General features: G+C 42.5%; 1 long non-coding RNA gene and 1 other non-coding gene across 2 annotated transcripts; both read left to right on the top strand.

Annotated features, from left to right (window-relative positions):
* The first annotated feature begins 8,171 nt into the window (after nucleotides 1–8,171).
* Nucleotides 8,172–8,254, top strand: Trnal-uaa (transfer RNA leucine (anticodon UAA)). Its single transcript has one exon. It is a non-coding gene; the product is annotated as a tRNA-Leu (tRNA).
* Nucleotides 8,255–9,061: 807 nt separating this feature from the next.
* Nucleotides 9,062–13,979, top strand: LOC110304017 (uncharacterized). Its single transcript, XR_015048508.1, has 3 exons — nucleotides 9,062–9,181; nucleotides 9,660–9,750; nucleotides 13,679–13,979. It is a non-coding gene; the product is annotated as an uncharacterized LOC110304017 (long non-coding RNA).
* Nucleotides 13,980–15,192: the final 1,213 nt, after the last annotated feature.

Genomic DNA, 15,192 nt, shown 5'->3' with positions numbered 1-15,192 from the left:
AGACACGGATCTAAAAGCATATCTCCTGATGATGGTAGAGGACTTCAAGAAGGACTTTAATAACACACTTAAAGAAATACAAAGGAACACTGGTAAACAGGCAGAAGACAGTAAAGAGGAAGCACAAAAATCCCTTAAAGAATTGCAGGAGAACACTGCTAAAGAGTTACAAATCCTTAAAGAAAAACAGGATAACATAATCAAACAGGTAGAAGTCCTTAATGAAAAACAGGAAAACACATCCAAACAGATGATGGAAATGAACAAAACCATACTAGACCTAAAAAGGGAAGTAGACACAATAAAGAAAACCCAAAATGAGGCAACACTGGAAATAGAAACCCTAGGAAAGAAATCTGGAACCATAGATACCAGCATCAGCAACAGAATACAAGAGATGGAAGAGAGAATCTCAGGTGCAGAAGATTCCATAGAGAACATCGGCACAACAATCAAGGAAAATGTAAAATGCAAAAAGATCCTAACTCAAAACATCCAAGAAATACAGGACACAATGAGAAGACCAAACCTACGGATAATAGGAGTGGATGAGAATGAAGATTTTCAACTTAAAGGACCAGCAAACATCTTCAACAAAATTATAGAAGAAAACTTCCCAAATCTAAAGAAAGAGATGCCCATGAACATACAAGAAGCCTACAGAACTCCAAATAGACTGGACCAGAAAAGAAATACCTCCCGACACATAATAATCAGAACAACAAATGCTCTAAATAAAGATAGAATACTAAAAGCAGTAAGAGAAAAAGGCCAAGTAACATATAAAGGCAAGCCTATCAGAATTACACCAGATTTTTCACCAGAGACTATGAGAGCCAGAAGATCCTGGACGGATGTTATACAGACACTAAAAGAACACAAATTCCAGCCCAGGCTACTATACCCAGCCAAACTCTCAATTAACATAGATGGAGAAACCAAAGTATTCCACGACAAAACCAAATTCACGAATTATCTCTCCACGAATCCAGCCCTTCAAAGGATAATAACAGAAAAAAACCAATACAAGGACAGGAACCACGCCCTAGAAACAACAAGAAGGTAATCCCTCAACAAACCTAAAAGAAGACAGCCACAAGAACAGAATGCCAACTTTAACAACAAAAATAACAGGAAACAACAATTACTTTTCCTTAATATCTCTTAATATCAATGGACTCAACTCCCCGATAAAAAGACATAGACTAACAAACTGGCTACACAAACAAGACCCAACATTTTGCTGCTTACAGGAAACTCATCTCAGAGAAAAAGATAGACACTACCTCAGAATGAAAGGCTGGAAAACAATCTTCCAAGCAAATGGTATGAAGAAACAAGCTGGAGTAGCCATTCTAATATCTGATAAGATTGACTTCCAACCCAAAGTCATCAAAAAAGACAGGGAGGGACACTTCATACTCATCAAAGGTAAAATCCTCCAAGAGGAACTATCAATCCTGAATATCTATGCTCCAAATACAAAGGCAGCCACATTCATTAAAGAAACTTTAGTAAATCTCAAAGCACACATTGCACCTCATACAATAATAGTGGGAGACTTCAACACACCACTTTCACCAATGGACAGATCATGGAAACAGAAACTAAACAGGGACACAGTGAAACTAACAGAAATTATGAATCAAATGGATCTGGCAGATATCTACAGAACATTCTATCCTAAAACAAAAGGATATACCTTCTTCTCAGCACCTCATGGTACCTTCTCCAAAATTGACCACATAATTGGTCACAAAACAGGCCTCAACAAATACAAAAATATTGAAATTGTCCCATGCATCCTATCAGATCACCATGGACTAAGGCTGATCTTCAATAACAAAATAAATAATAGAAAGCCAACCTTCACGTGGAAACTGAACAACACTCTTCTCAATGATACCTTGGTCAAGGAAGGAATAAAGAAAGAAATTAAGGACTTTTTAGAGTTCAATGAAAATGAAGCCACAACATACCCAAACTTATGGGACGCAATGAAAGCATTTCTAAGAGGAAAACTCATAGCTCTGAGTGCCTCCAAAAGGAAACTAGAGAGAGCACACATTAGCAGCTTGACAACATACCTAAAAGCACTAGAACAAAAGGAAGCAAATTCGCCCAAGAGGAGTAGACGGCAGGAAATAATCAAACTCAGGGGTGAAATCAACCAAGTGGAAACAAGAAAAACTATTCAAAGAATCAACCAATCAAGGAGCTGGTTCTTTGAGAAAATCAACAAGATAGATAAACCCTTAGCCAGACTCACTAGAGGGCACAGGGAAAGCATCCTAATTAACAAAATCAGAAATGAAAAAGGAGACATAACAACAGATCCTGAAGACATCCAAAACACCATCAGATCCTTCTACCAAAGGCTATACTCAACAAAACTGGAGAACCTGGATGAAATGGAGAAGTTCCTAGACAGATACCAGGTACCAAAGTTGAATCAAGATCAGGTTAATGATCTAAACAGCCCTATATCCCCCAAAGAAATAGAAGCAGTCATTAATAGTCTCCCAACCAAAAAAAGCCCAGGACCAGATGGGTTTAGTGCAGAGTTCTATCAGACCTTCAAAGAAGATCTAATCCCAGTTCTTCACAAACTATTCCACAAAATAGAAACAGAAGGTACTTTACCCAACTCATTCTATGAAGCCACAATTACTCTGATACCTAAACCACAAAAAGACCCAACAAAGATAGAAAACTTCAGACCAATATCCCTTATGAATATTGATGCAAAAATCCTCAATAAAGTTCTTGCTAACCGAATCCAAGAACACATCTAAACAATCATCCATCCTGACCAAGTAGGTTTCATCCCAGGGATGCAGGGATGGTTCAATATACGGAAATCCATCAACGTAATCCAGTATATAAACAAACTCAAAACAAAAACCACATGGTCATCTCGTTAGATGCGGAAAAAGCATTTGACAAGATCCAACACCCATTCATGATAAAAGTCTTGGAAAGATCAGGAATTCAAGGCCCATACCTAAACATGATAAAAGCAATCTACAGCAAACCAGTAGCCAACATCAAAGTAAATGGTGAGAAGCTTGAAGCAATCCCTCTAAAATCAGGGACTAGACAAGGCTGTCCACTTTCTCCATACCTATTCAACATTGTACTTGAAGTCCTAGCCAGAGCAATTCGACAACAAAAGGAGATCAAAGGGATACAAATTGGAAAAGATGAAGTCAAAATATCACTCTTTGCAGATGATATGATAGTATATATAAGTGACCCTAAAAATTCCACCAGGGAACTCCTAAGCCTGATAAACAGCTTCGGTGAAGTAGCTGGATACAAAATTAACTCAAACAAATCAATGGCCTTTCTCTACACAAAGAATAAACAGGCTGAGAAAGAAATTAGGGAAACAACACCCTTCTCAATAGTCACAAATAATATAAAATATCTTGGCGTGACTCTAACTAAGGAAGTGAAAGATCTGTATAATAAAAACTTCAAGTCTCTGAGAAAGAAATTCTAGAAGATCTCAGAAGATGGAAAGATCTCCCATGCTCATGGATTGGCAGGATCAACATTGTAAAAATGGCTATCTTGCCAAAAGCAATCTACAGATTCAATGCAATCCCCATCAAAATTCCAAATCAATTCTTCAACGAATTAGAAAGTGCAATCTGCAAATTCATCTGGAATAACAAAAAACCTAGGATAGCAAAAACTCTTCTCAAGGATAAAAGAACCTCTGGTGGAATCACCATGCCGGACCTAAAGCTCTACTACAGAGCAATTGTGATAAAAACTGCATGGTACTGGTATAGTGACAGACAAATAGACCAATGGAATAGAATTGAAGACCCAGAAATGAACCCACACACCTATGGTCACTTGATCTTCGACAAGGGAGCTAAAAACATCCAGTGGAAGAAAGACAGCATTTTCAACAAATGGTGCTGGCACAACTGGTTGTTAACATGTAGAAGAATGCGAATCGATCCATTCCTATCTCCTTGTACTAAGGTCAAGTCTAAGTGGATCAAGGAACTTCACATAAAACCAGAGACACTGAAACTTATAGAGGAGAAAGTGGGGAAAAGCCTTGAAGATATGGGCACAGGGGAAAAATTGCTGAATAGAACAGTAATGGCTTGTGCTGTAAGATCGAGAATTGACAAGTGGGACCTCATGAAACTACAAAGCTTCTGCAAGGCTAAAGACACCATCAATAAGACAAAAAAACCACCAACAGATTGGGAAAGGATCTTCACCTATCCTAAATCAGATAAGGGACTAATATCCAATATATATAAAGAACTCAAGAAGGTGGACTCCAGAAAGTCAAATAACCCCATTAAAAAATGGGGCTCAGAACTGAACAAAGAATTCTCACCTGAGGAATACTGAATGGCAGAGAAACACCTGAAAAAATGTTCAACATCCTTAATCATCAGGGAAATGCAAATCAAAACAACCCTGAGATTCCACCTCACACCAGTCAGAATGGCTAAGATCAAAAATTCAGGTGACAGCAGATGCTGGCGAGGATGTGGAGAAAGAGGAACACTTCACCATTGTTGGTGGGATTGCAAGCTTGTACAACCACTCTGGAAATCAGTCTGGCGGTTCCTCAGAAAATTGGACATAGTACTACCGGAGGATCCAGCAATACCTCTCCTGGGCATATATCCAGAAGATGTCCCAACCGGTAAAAAGGACACATGCTCCACTATGTTCATAGCAGCCCTATTTATAATAGCCAGAAGCTGGAAAGAACCCAGATGTCCCTCAACAGAGGAATGGATACAGAAATTATGGTACATTTACACAATGGAGTACTACTCAGCTATTAAAAAGAATGAATTTATGAAATTCCTAGCCAAATGGATGGACCTGGAGGGCATCATCTTGAGTGAAGTAACACAATCACAAAAGAACTCACACAATATGTATTCACTGATAAGTGGATATTAGCCCAAAACTTAGGATACCCAAGATATAAGATACAATTTGATAAACGCATGAAACTCAAGAAGAATGAAGACCAAAGTGTGGACACTGTGCACCTTCTTAGAATTGGGAACAAAACACCCAGGGAAGGAGTTACAGAGACAAAGTTCGTAGCTGTGATGAAAGGATGGACCATTTAGAGACTGCTGTATCCAGGGATCCATCCCATAATCAGCTTCTAAACGCTGACACCATTGCATACACTAGCAAGATTTTGCTGAAAGGACCCAAATATAGCTGTCTCTTGTGAGACGATGTCGGGGCCTAGCAAACACAGGAGTGGATGTTCACAGTCAGCTATTGGATGTATCACAGGGCTCCCAATGGAGAAGCTAGAGAAAGTACCCAAGGAGCTAAAGGGATCTGCAACCCTATTGTTGGAACAACATGATGTACTAACCAGAACCCCGGAGCTCTTGTCTCTAGCTGCATATGTATCGAAAGATGGCCTAGTCGGCCATCAATGGAAAGAGAGGCCCATTGGACTTGCAAACTTTATATGCCCCAATATAGGGGAATGCCAGGGCCAAAAGAATGGGAATGGGTGGGTAGGGAAGTGGGGGGCGCTATGGGGGACTTTTGGGATAGCATTGGAAATGTAATTGAGGAAAATATGTAATAAAAATATTAAAAATTAAAAAAAAAAAGAGTGCTGACTGCTCTTCCAGAGCTCCTGAGTTCAAATTCCAGCAACCACATGGTGGCTCATGACCATCTGTAATGGTATCCAATGTCATCTTCTGATATAAAAAAAAAAAAAAAATGTATGGGGGCTGGAGAGACAGCTCAGAGGTAAAAAGTCCTAGCTGCTCTTCTGGAGGTCCTGAGTTCAATTCCCAGCAACCACATGATAGTTCATAACCATCTATAACAAAATCTGGTGCCTCCTTCTTCTGGCATGCAGGCAGAACACTACACACAGTAAATAAAGACATCTTTTTTTTTTTTTTTTTTTTTTTATAGTGAGGCCAGGTGGGTTTTTTTTCTATGGTCTCTGGGCACTTAGAGGATTTAGTGGCTCTGGGTGAGGGGTTATCACCTGCGGATCAGGCATTGGAATCTGAAGACTTAAACACAGTCATTAGCAGCAGCTGATGGTTGAAGGCTGTTGGCTAAATAACTGCAGGTAGCTCCATGGGCTCCTCATATCACAGAAGAACACTATATGGGGTGTGAATGACTGTTATGGTACTCCTTATCAAAATATGATATGCTCCATCGATGATTAACTGACATCTCTTCCCAAGTAACCCAGGATTACTTGCAACTCTGATTAAAAACCAACTTGTGTTCCAGACCCATCCCTGAACTGAGGCCAGAAAACGGAAACGCAATCATTCCGAGCACCAGAAAGAATATTTCTGAGAGGAAGCCTCGGTGCAAAGCTGGGCTGGTAGAGAAGTTCTGCAGCCCCGGGCAACAAGAGCAGTGCAGGCAGGGGGCTTCCTTTAGTTGAGCAAGTCTGTAAGAGATCTCTATGGCCTCATTCAAAATGAGAATAGGAACGCCTACAGTACAGTTATTAAGAAAATTAACCGAGCCCCTGAGAAGTGGTACTCACTCTAAGCCTTTAACACTGACATTTGGGAGGCAGAGACAGGTAGGTCTCTGTGAGTTTAAGGACAGCCTGGTCTATATATAGAGTTCCAGGATGGCCAGAGCTACATAGTGAGACCCTATCTCAAAAAAAAAAAAAAAAATCGAAAAAGAAAAAAAAAAAATCAAGCTAGATAAAACTGTGTGTAGGGAGCTTAGAGCAATGCTTGGGTTATAGAGAGCACATGTTCTCATGTTCTCATTAGCATTTAAGACCCATTGCGTGCAGCTTAAGGCCTCTCTCTGATCACCTGGTAAGGTAATGTGGTGCTGACCCCATGTTACATTCCACCGGCTGCCTCCAGACTCTAGCAGTGTCCGCACAGAGGACAAGGCCTGAGGACCTGAGCTCTCTGGTGTACTTCTCTGAGTGCTTACCCTGGATGCCCTAAAGGTACTATTGAGGAACATGGTCAGTGGAGTTCCCGCCACTGGGAGATAGACAGGAGCTGTCTGGATGCTAGAGTTCCTTCTTAAGCAGTCCGGTCATACTTAACCAGGACTCAAGAGAACCAAAAGCTGGGTGTTCCCTGGGGGTCACGGAGCTGTGAGAGATGGCAGAGCAGTTGGATCATTACAGTGAAACTGAGAAAATGTTTGAAGGAGCCACCGGGAGGTCTGAAACAGTGGGGCACTTTGTGAAACAGTGCTGACCTAGGTTCACAGTCAAAGACTGAAGCCAGCCACCAGACCTGAATAAACCAAACATGGGGGTGGGTTAGGGGAGAGGGACAAGGTGGGACAGCCAGAGCAAGGCTCAGCCACCAGCTCCCTGCCTGCAGATGCAGAAACACCTAGCCTGGACCCTGGGGTAGAGCCAAGGTTTTGAGGGACAGCCGAAGTAATGAAAATAAACCGCTGTGCCCTAAATTGCTTTTTGTTGTGGGTGTTTTGTCCCAACAACAAAGCGGGGGGGGGGGAGGTAAAACAGGAAACAAGTTAAAACAAGGGTTTGCCCTCTAGGGGAGCTGTAGGGGTGGCAGGAACCCAGGAGGTCTTGTCCCAGCATTTGAAGCAGTGCAAAGGGGACAGTGTCTACACAACCAGGGAGGGGGGTGGGGGATTGGGCCACACTGCCCTGACCACACAGCTTTCTCCGGAACCTCCTCTTTCTCCGGAACCTCCTTCCGGCATGTCTTAGCACACTGGCGAGGAAGGAAAGCCGCGCACAGGTGCCGGGCCCCGGGAACCCATACGATTTAGAAGAAACACACCGATGGTTGCCCTGCGGACCCGTGCCCACACCGCCCGAGGGACCCCCTCCCACCTCCGCTCCGGAGCCCAGAAGTTAGCTGTGGAGTTTGTTTGTCGCGCCCGCGCACCTACAGTGAGCAAGAAGAGCTGGCGCCCGCCCGCCCGCCCGAGCTCTGCCCCGCTCTCTGCTCCTGCAGTTCCTTCGCCGCCTCCGAGATCTCGGGGCGACGGCGAGCGGCTGTGGCGGCGCGAAACCCGGGCGGCAGCCGCCGAGTCTCTGTAGCCGGGCCGGGAAAGCCGGGAGCGCCGCGCAGCCCGCGCAGAAGCATCCTCGAGTAACCGGGGAAATGAGTGTGAGCTTTGTAGGAACAGCAAGGAGAAGAGAGCACGTCTCCACCAGGATGGCCGAGTGGTTAAGGCGTTGGACTTAAGATCCAATGGACATATGTCTGCGTGGGTTCGAACCCCACTCCTGGTAGAGTTGCGGTTTTGTTCCTTGACGCAGTCTGTCAGTTTATTTTAGGTCCAGAGCTCTTGGAAATTTAAAAGTCTTATTTCAGTTGAAAGAAATGTTCTTTAATTCTTAATAGGGCGCTGCTACAAGGCAGCCCAATTTCCCGCAGTGAAGCGACCCTGTCTCCAAGAACCGACCTGAGCCAGGCGGGAAGAGGCTCAGCGGAGAGGTCTGGTATTGGCTAACTTTTTGCAAAAGTACTTTTGCACACAAGAAAAAAAAAAACAAGTCCGCTTCTGCCTTTCTCTTCCTCTGTCCGCTCCCCACTGCCTTCTTTTTTCTTCCTTTTCCTTTTTTTTCTTTCTTTCCTTTCTTTTCCTCCCCCCCCCCCGCACCAAAGTTTAACGTGTTCACATGCAGTCTTTCAAAAATGTACCATTTGACCATGAAGACCTAGAATTTGAAACATTTTCGATTTTTATCTTCTCTGATTTTCTTTGTTTTTTTTTTTTTTTTTTAGGTTTTTCGAGACAGGGTTTCTCTGTATAGCCCTGGCTGTCCTGGAACTCACTCTGTAGACCAGGCTGGCCTGGAACTCAGAAATGCGCCTGCCTCTGCCTCCCAAGTGCTGGGATTAAAGGAGTGCACCACCCTATTTTCTTCAAAAATGTTTTAATCAAAGCAGACCAAGACCTTAAACACATTTTGTAGGCGTGGCTCAAGGAACTCCCCAGCCTTTTGAACAAGTTGAGACACTGATTAAATAAACCCCTCTCTACAATCCTAAAACCTCGAAAACGTTGGTTATTACCATTGATCATTTATTTTCACGTGTTCCTCAGGTCCATTCAGTTATCTGGAGTCCTAGAAAAATATTTTTCGAAAAACTCCGAACTCTGTGGGAAATGATATCAGCATATTTAAATTGTGACACCTACTGGTAAACTTGAGGTAAGTTTGTTTAAATAAACCTTACTCATTTATTTTTTTTTTTTTTAATAACTGTCTTAAGGAGATGTCAGTTACAGACAGGAAGTTGACTTTTCCTCCTCTTTTAAATCTTTATTTATTTATTTATTTAAAAAAGCTCTTCCATTAGGCAGAATAACTCATCACTGAGATAATTTTCATGAGCATTGTTTTAACTGTATGATGAAACCCTTCTTTGGCGTCAATAATCTTTGTTTCAGTTACGCATTTTCCTTTCAAATGCTGAAGACAGCTGTGAAGTTAGGGGGATATGTGTATGTATGCATGTATGTGTGTATGCATGTATGTTTGTTTGCATGAGCCATCAGTGTTAAACAGACATCATGGTCAGTTGGAAGACTCCTACACCAGAAGCGTTCTCAGTCCTCCTCGGAGGTCAGTTAGGGTTTGGGGACTTGGATTAGCTTTTTGGTTTTTCACTTTTATTCATTTATTTTAGTGTGTATGCGCGATTGTCTGTAAGTGCACCGCATGGGTGCAGGCTGCCCGGCCAGGAGGAAGCTACGGTGGGCTCGGGGCGCCAAACCCAGGTAGGTCCTCTGTAAGAGCAGCAAGTGCTCTTAGAGGCTGAGCCACCTCCTCAGCTCCATCCAGGCTGCTGTTTATCTTTAGGTAGAGTTTCAATTAGTCAGGAAATACATCAAATGCATGCAGTGTACTTCGGGCATGTGCTAATGATTCAAAGGAAGGAAGATTTAATGCCTCAGGTTCTTAAATTTTTATTAGTATATTCATAGCACAAAATGATGTATTTCATAATGACATTTTCAAACCTGTGTATCCCGTGGTTTGCTTGTATGCAGCCTGTTGCTCTGTGTTGCTCGACCCACTCTTGTGGCCGAATCCTTTACTCTTCCCATGTACTGCCCCATCTATGTTCAAGTTTTATAGATATCCATTTCCAAAGCAGATTCCACAGGAGAGAGAATCTGTGGTATATGTCTTTGTGAACTGTCTTGTTTCCGTTAACATGATCTCCAGTTTCATCTTTCTTCTGAAAATGGCATAAGTTTGTTCTGAGATATGGCAGAACAAAAACCCTATTGTGCAGGTACACTGAGTTTTCTCTATTCACTCAGCCACTGTTTAGTGTCTGGGCTGACCTCTTTCCTTGGCAGCCGGGGGATGCAGCTTTAAACATGTCTGCATATGTGTCTTTGCACACGGATCTTTGCAGTTGCTGTCTTAGGTTTCTTTGGTTAACACCCAGGAGTAGTATACTATATGGTAGGTCTATTTTTAGGTGTGTGTGTGTGTGTGCGTGTATTTTGAGACAGGGTCTCTCTATGTCCTGGATAGACTGGAATTCACTATATAGACCATTCTGGCCTTGAACTCACAGAGATCTGCCTGCATCTGCCTCCCAAGTGTTAAGATTAAAGACATGGGGTCACTGCTATGCACAGCTTTTGGAAGGAGGAGATTTTTTTAAAATTGATTTTGTTTTGTTTTGTTGGTTTGAGGTTTTGTTTTATTCTGTTTTGGTTGGTTGGTTGGTTTAGTTTGGTATGATTTTTTTTTGCGTGTGTGATTTCTTAATGGTAGCCTTTCTGACTAAGATGAAATGGAATCTCGAGATAGTTTAATAGTAAGGATGACACCAAAGGAGGCAGAGAACATGCATCTATTCGTATCTGTACGATTAGGCACAGGACTATTGTGAACCAACCTGGCTTAAGCTTAATTTCCATGAACATAAATGTCAGTGCTTCTAGACCTGGAACGGAGTGATGGCTGTTTCACCATTTAAACGAATGATACAAATGAACGCCTTTAATTAAGTGCATATGCTTTTAATTAACCACTTGGGAGGCAAAGGCAGGTGACTCTCTGACAGTGTGACACCAGCCTGGTCTACATAACACATTTTAGGCAAGCTAGGGCTAGTTAATGAGGCCCCAGTGGAAGGAAGGAAGGAAGGAAGGAAGGAAGGAAGGAAGGAAGGAAGGAAGGAAGGAAGGACATAGTTAAAACTGAATCCTAGGCGATAGGTGTCAGTATTGCACACAGACTAAAGTCCACATAGAGACATATGAAGTGCCGTGCCAGTGTGAGCAGACTGCCCCGGGCAGGAATGGTCTGGGACACAGGAAGTGAGTCAGTCAAGGGCAGCACTGGCTGTTCTGTCAGCCCTCTCAGTCCAGGGCCGGCCCTGGGTGCTCACCAGTGTGAACTGGGACCTAAGCCTAACAGAGTGAGTGCCTCTAGAATGTCATGTGCACTCTCCGCACACTGAATAAATGAATGGCCCCCAAGTCCCCTGGACATAGTTCACCCCTGATTCTGTTCATTGTATCCTCATCTGGAGAATGTGGTAGAAATGTGCCACAAATACATTTTAATCAGGTTTGGTAGACACACAGACACACAAATGACTGCTGTATTAAGAAACACAGCGAGGGGCTGGAGAGATGCTCAGTGGTCAAGAGCACCAGCTGTTCTTTCAGAGGACCTAGGTTCAATTCCCAGTCGCTCACAATTGTCTACAACTCTAGTTCCGAGGGATCTGGCACCTTCATACATATTCACATGTATGCAAAATACCAATCCACATTAAAAAAAAAAAAAAAGATAGCCTGGGCCTAGTGGAAGTCTATAATCCCAGCACTCAGAAGCCGGAGTTACATAGTAGATTCCAGGCCAGCCAGGCTACAGTAATGCCTGTCTCAAACAAGGAAAGTAAGACAGCAACAGCTACAGCTATAGCTACAGCTACAGCAACAGCAACAGCAACAGCAACAGCTACAGCTACAGCTATAGCTACTGCAACAACAGCTACAGAAAGAGTTGATGTTTGCCTCTTGGGGCTGGAGAGATGGCTCAGTGGTTAAGAGCTAGTTCTTCTAGAAGACACAGGTTCAATTCCCAGCACTCACTTAGTGGCTCACAACTGACACTCAAGTGCATGTACCTGAATGTAGATTCTCTCTCTCTCTCTCTCTCTCTCTCTCTCTCTCTCTCTCTCTCTCTCTCTCTCCAGCTACAGCTATAGTTATAGCTACTGCAACAGCTATAACTACAGCAACATCAGCTACAGAAAGACTTGATATTTGCCTCAGGGGCTGGAGAGATGGCTCAGCGGTTAAGAGCACTGACTGCTCTTCCGAAGGTCCTGAATGAGATCTGATGCCCTCTTCTGATGTCTCTAAAGACAGCTACAGTGTACTTAAGATATAATAATAAATAAATCTTTATGCCAGAGCCTGCAGGGCCGATCAGAGCAAGCAGAGGTCCTGAACTCAAATTCCCAGGAACCACATGATGGCTCACAACCACATGTGTACTCATATACATTATAAATAAATAAATAAATCTTTACCAAAAAAAAATAGTAAGAACAATTTAAAAAAAAGTATATTTGTCTGAGTTCTCCAGTCTCCCTCCTACATAACTACACACAGAAGCAGGCATGCTTGTAAAATCCATAATTAATACACATCCCATAAGGCCACACAGAAGTGTGATTAGAAACACATAGCACAAGAGATTTTGGGAGAAGCAGGTATTTTTTTGGTTTGGTGTTTGTTGGTTGCTTGATTGGTTGACTTTAAATAGGGTCTTGCTATTTAGCCCAGGATAGACTCAGACTCACTATATAGCCCATGCTGGTCTTGAACTCAAGGCATTCCTGTCCCTTGCTCCAGTACTGAGTGAAAGAACTGGATTCGGCACAGGACTCAAAACCAAGTTCTCAGCACAAAGATTTATTTGCCCCTAGGGATAAAGGGCAGGGAATAAAAGACAAAGACAAAAGATGGAGGATGAGGGGAGGGAAAAGACAAGGGGGAATTTGCCCAGAGGAACAAAAGACTGCCTCTAGTTAGAGAGGAGACAGACCATGGCCCATAGGCAAATGTGGTTTATAAAAGGGGAAAGGGGATCCTGTGTTAGGGTGAACTGGTTTGTTTTGATTGGGCATGGTCAGCTTTAAAGGTGGCTTGTGACTGATGGGCATCAGTACTTTGATAGCTGGACCTTGGTGATCAGCCTTAGGGGGAGGAAGTGAACAAATGAAACCGTGAAGGCTAGCTTCAGGAATGCAATCTAACGGTTTTAGCAAGAGGGGAGAAGATGGGTAGCAGGCCATGGGTGCCGTGCTTACCATGCTCAGGCCCCTTAGAGCCTTCGCTGAGATCCCGGCCCTGCTGTTCCCGGTTCTGCTCAGCTCCTTTTAACCCGAGATCCACTAAAGGGGGCTCTGGAGTCATCCCCCTTAGCCTGGCGCTTGAGCTTCTCCAGCTCTCTGTGGTCTCACCTATGAGATCTTTATAACAATTGATTCAGAGGGGCCGATGTGATGCAAGTGTAACGAGGGCGTGGCCTATAGAGATGGCTCTGCGCTAGCAGGATTTACGAATCAGTTTTTATACAATGGCAAGGTTGCTCGAGAAATCTATGCAGTGTATCTTGTATTTCCATAAAATTTTAGGACAATAAAAAAAATTTTTTTTTTTTCAGGCTGGAGAGATGGCTCAGCAGTTAAGAGCACTGACTACTCTTCCTAAGGATCTTAAGTTCAAATTCCAGCAATCACATGGTGGCTCACAACCACCCATAATGAGATCTGACGCCCTCTTCTGGTGAGGCTGAAGACAGCTACAGTGTACTTACGTATAATAATAAGTAAATCTTTAAAAAAAAAAAAAGATTTCATTTCAAAAACGGGAATTTTGGAGGAAAACATGGATTGCATTTTTCTTATGTTTATTGAATTTCTTGTTTCACTTAACAGTCTTTAAATGCCTAGTTTTCCAGTGGCAGCACCTTCAAAGGCAGAATTGTGGGTAATTCCTTAAATAATGTCTTGGGGTTTTTGTTGTTGTTTTTTTTTAAGTAATGTTTTGAAATCTAACTTGAAAAGAAAAGAAAAATAAACTCTGAGTTTTCAAATACACAGTGAGTGAGTTTATTGTTTTTCCCCTGGGTATCACACACCCACTGGGTTAGTCACAAATAGCTATATTAAGGTTGTTGTCCACATTTTTTAAACACTAGCAATTCTGACCCACCCAGTTCAGTTATTTAAAATGTAACCTGACCTTAATATTTGTTTATTCTATGTATGAAAAAGTAAGAAATCTATATCGTTGGGAAGATGTAAAAAAATATTATGTAATGTTCTGCTTCCAAGTGCGGGGAGGTGACTTTATGTGTGACTCCCATTGAAGTCCATTACTATACAGGCTTTCTGTGTTTTTACTGTGACTAGGTGTCATACTTAATCCCATTGGTGCACTACAAAGAATCGCCTGAAAAAGGGTCATCTCTTAGCCTGAAATAACAAGTGTAAGTTTCCATGATTTACTGAAGAACGATATCCCAGACTCAAACAGTATGTAAACAGAAAGAGTATTTATTCTGCAGAAGTCCAGGTGCTGGGGTTTCCTATTACCAAGAGAGAGAGAGAGAGAGAGAGAGAGAGAGAGAGAGAGAGAGAGAGAACCAAATGAGCTTGCAGGCTAGATTTAAAACATGTCTCTATCTTACTCCATCTCTAGGGACATTCCATTACCGGGGCGGGGCATGGGGGCTGGAACCTGTTACCAGGGAGGTCTGGAAACCTGCTGGACCCACTGTCCTTGTTCTAGGATAGGTGGCTGGGCACCTTCTAGTTTCTGACTAGCTGCCTGAAGCCTGAGGGTTTTTTTTTTACATATATATATTATATATATATATATATATATATATATATATATATATATATATATATATATATATATAAAAACTCACTTGCCTGGACTTGCCCAGTTCTTAGGCCTAGTCTCCTAGGCTGTCAACTTGAAGCCTGTCATGGAGTCAGACTACCCTCCACAACAAGTAAATGTTAAAGAGGCCCCGTGGGCTCAAAGGCCCTCAGTATTCCATGGAACTGAATCAACTAGTCAATTCCCTTGACTGAGATTTGTAGTCTCTTGTGTAGAATCCTTGGGCCAAAGTAAATTGCTGATGGGAAAGTCTTTCCCTGTCCAGGA

The sequence above is a fragment of the Mus caroli genome, unplaced genomic scaffold (genome assembly GCF_978045245.1).
Source record: "Mus caroli unplaced genomic scaffold, Mus_caroli_1 scaffold_9, whole genome shotgun sequence".
Lineage (NCBI taxonomy): Eukaryota > Metazoa > Chordata > Mammalia > Rodentia > Muridae > Mus > Mus caroli.
Note: the sequence above shows the minus strand (reverse complement) of the source record. Positions and strands in the feature narration are given on the sequence as shown.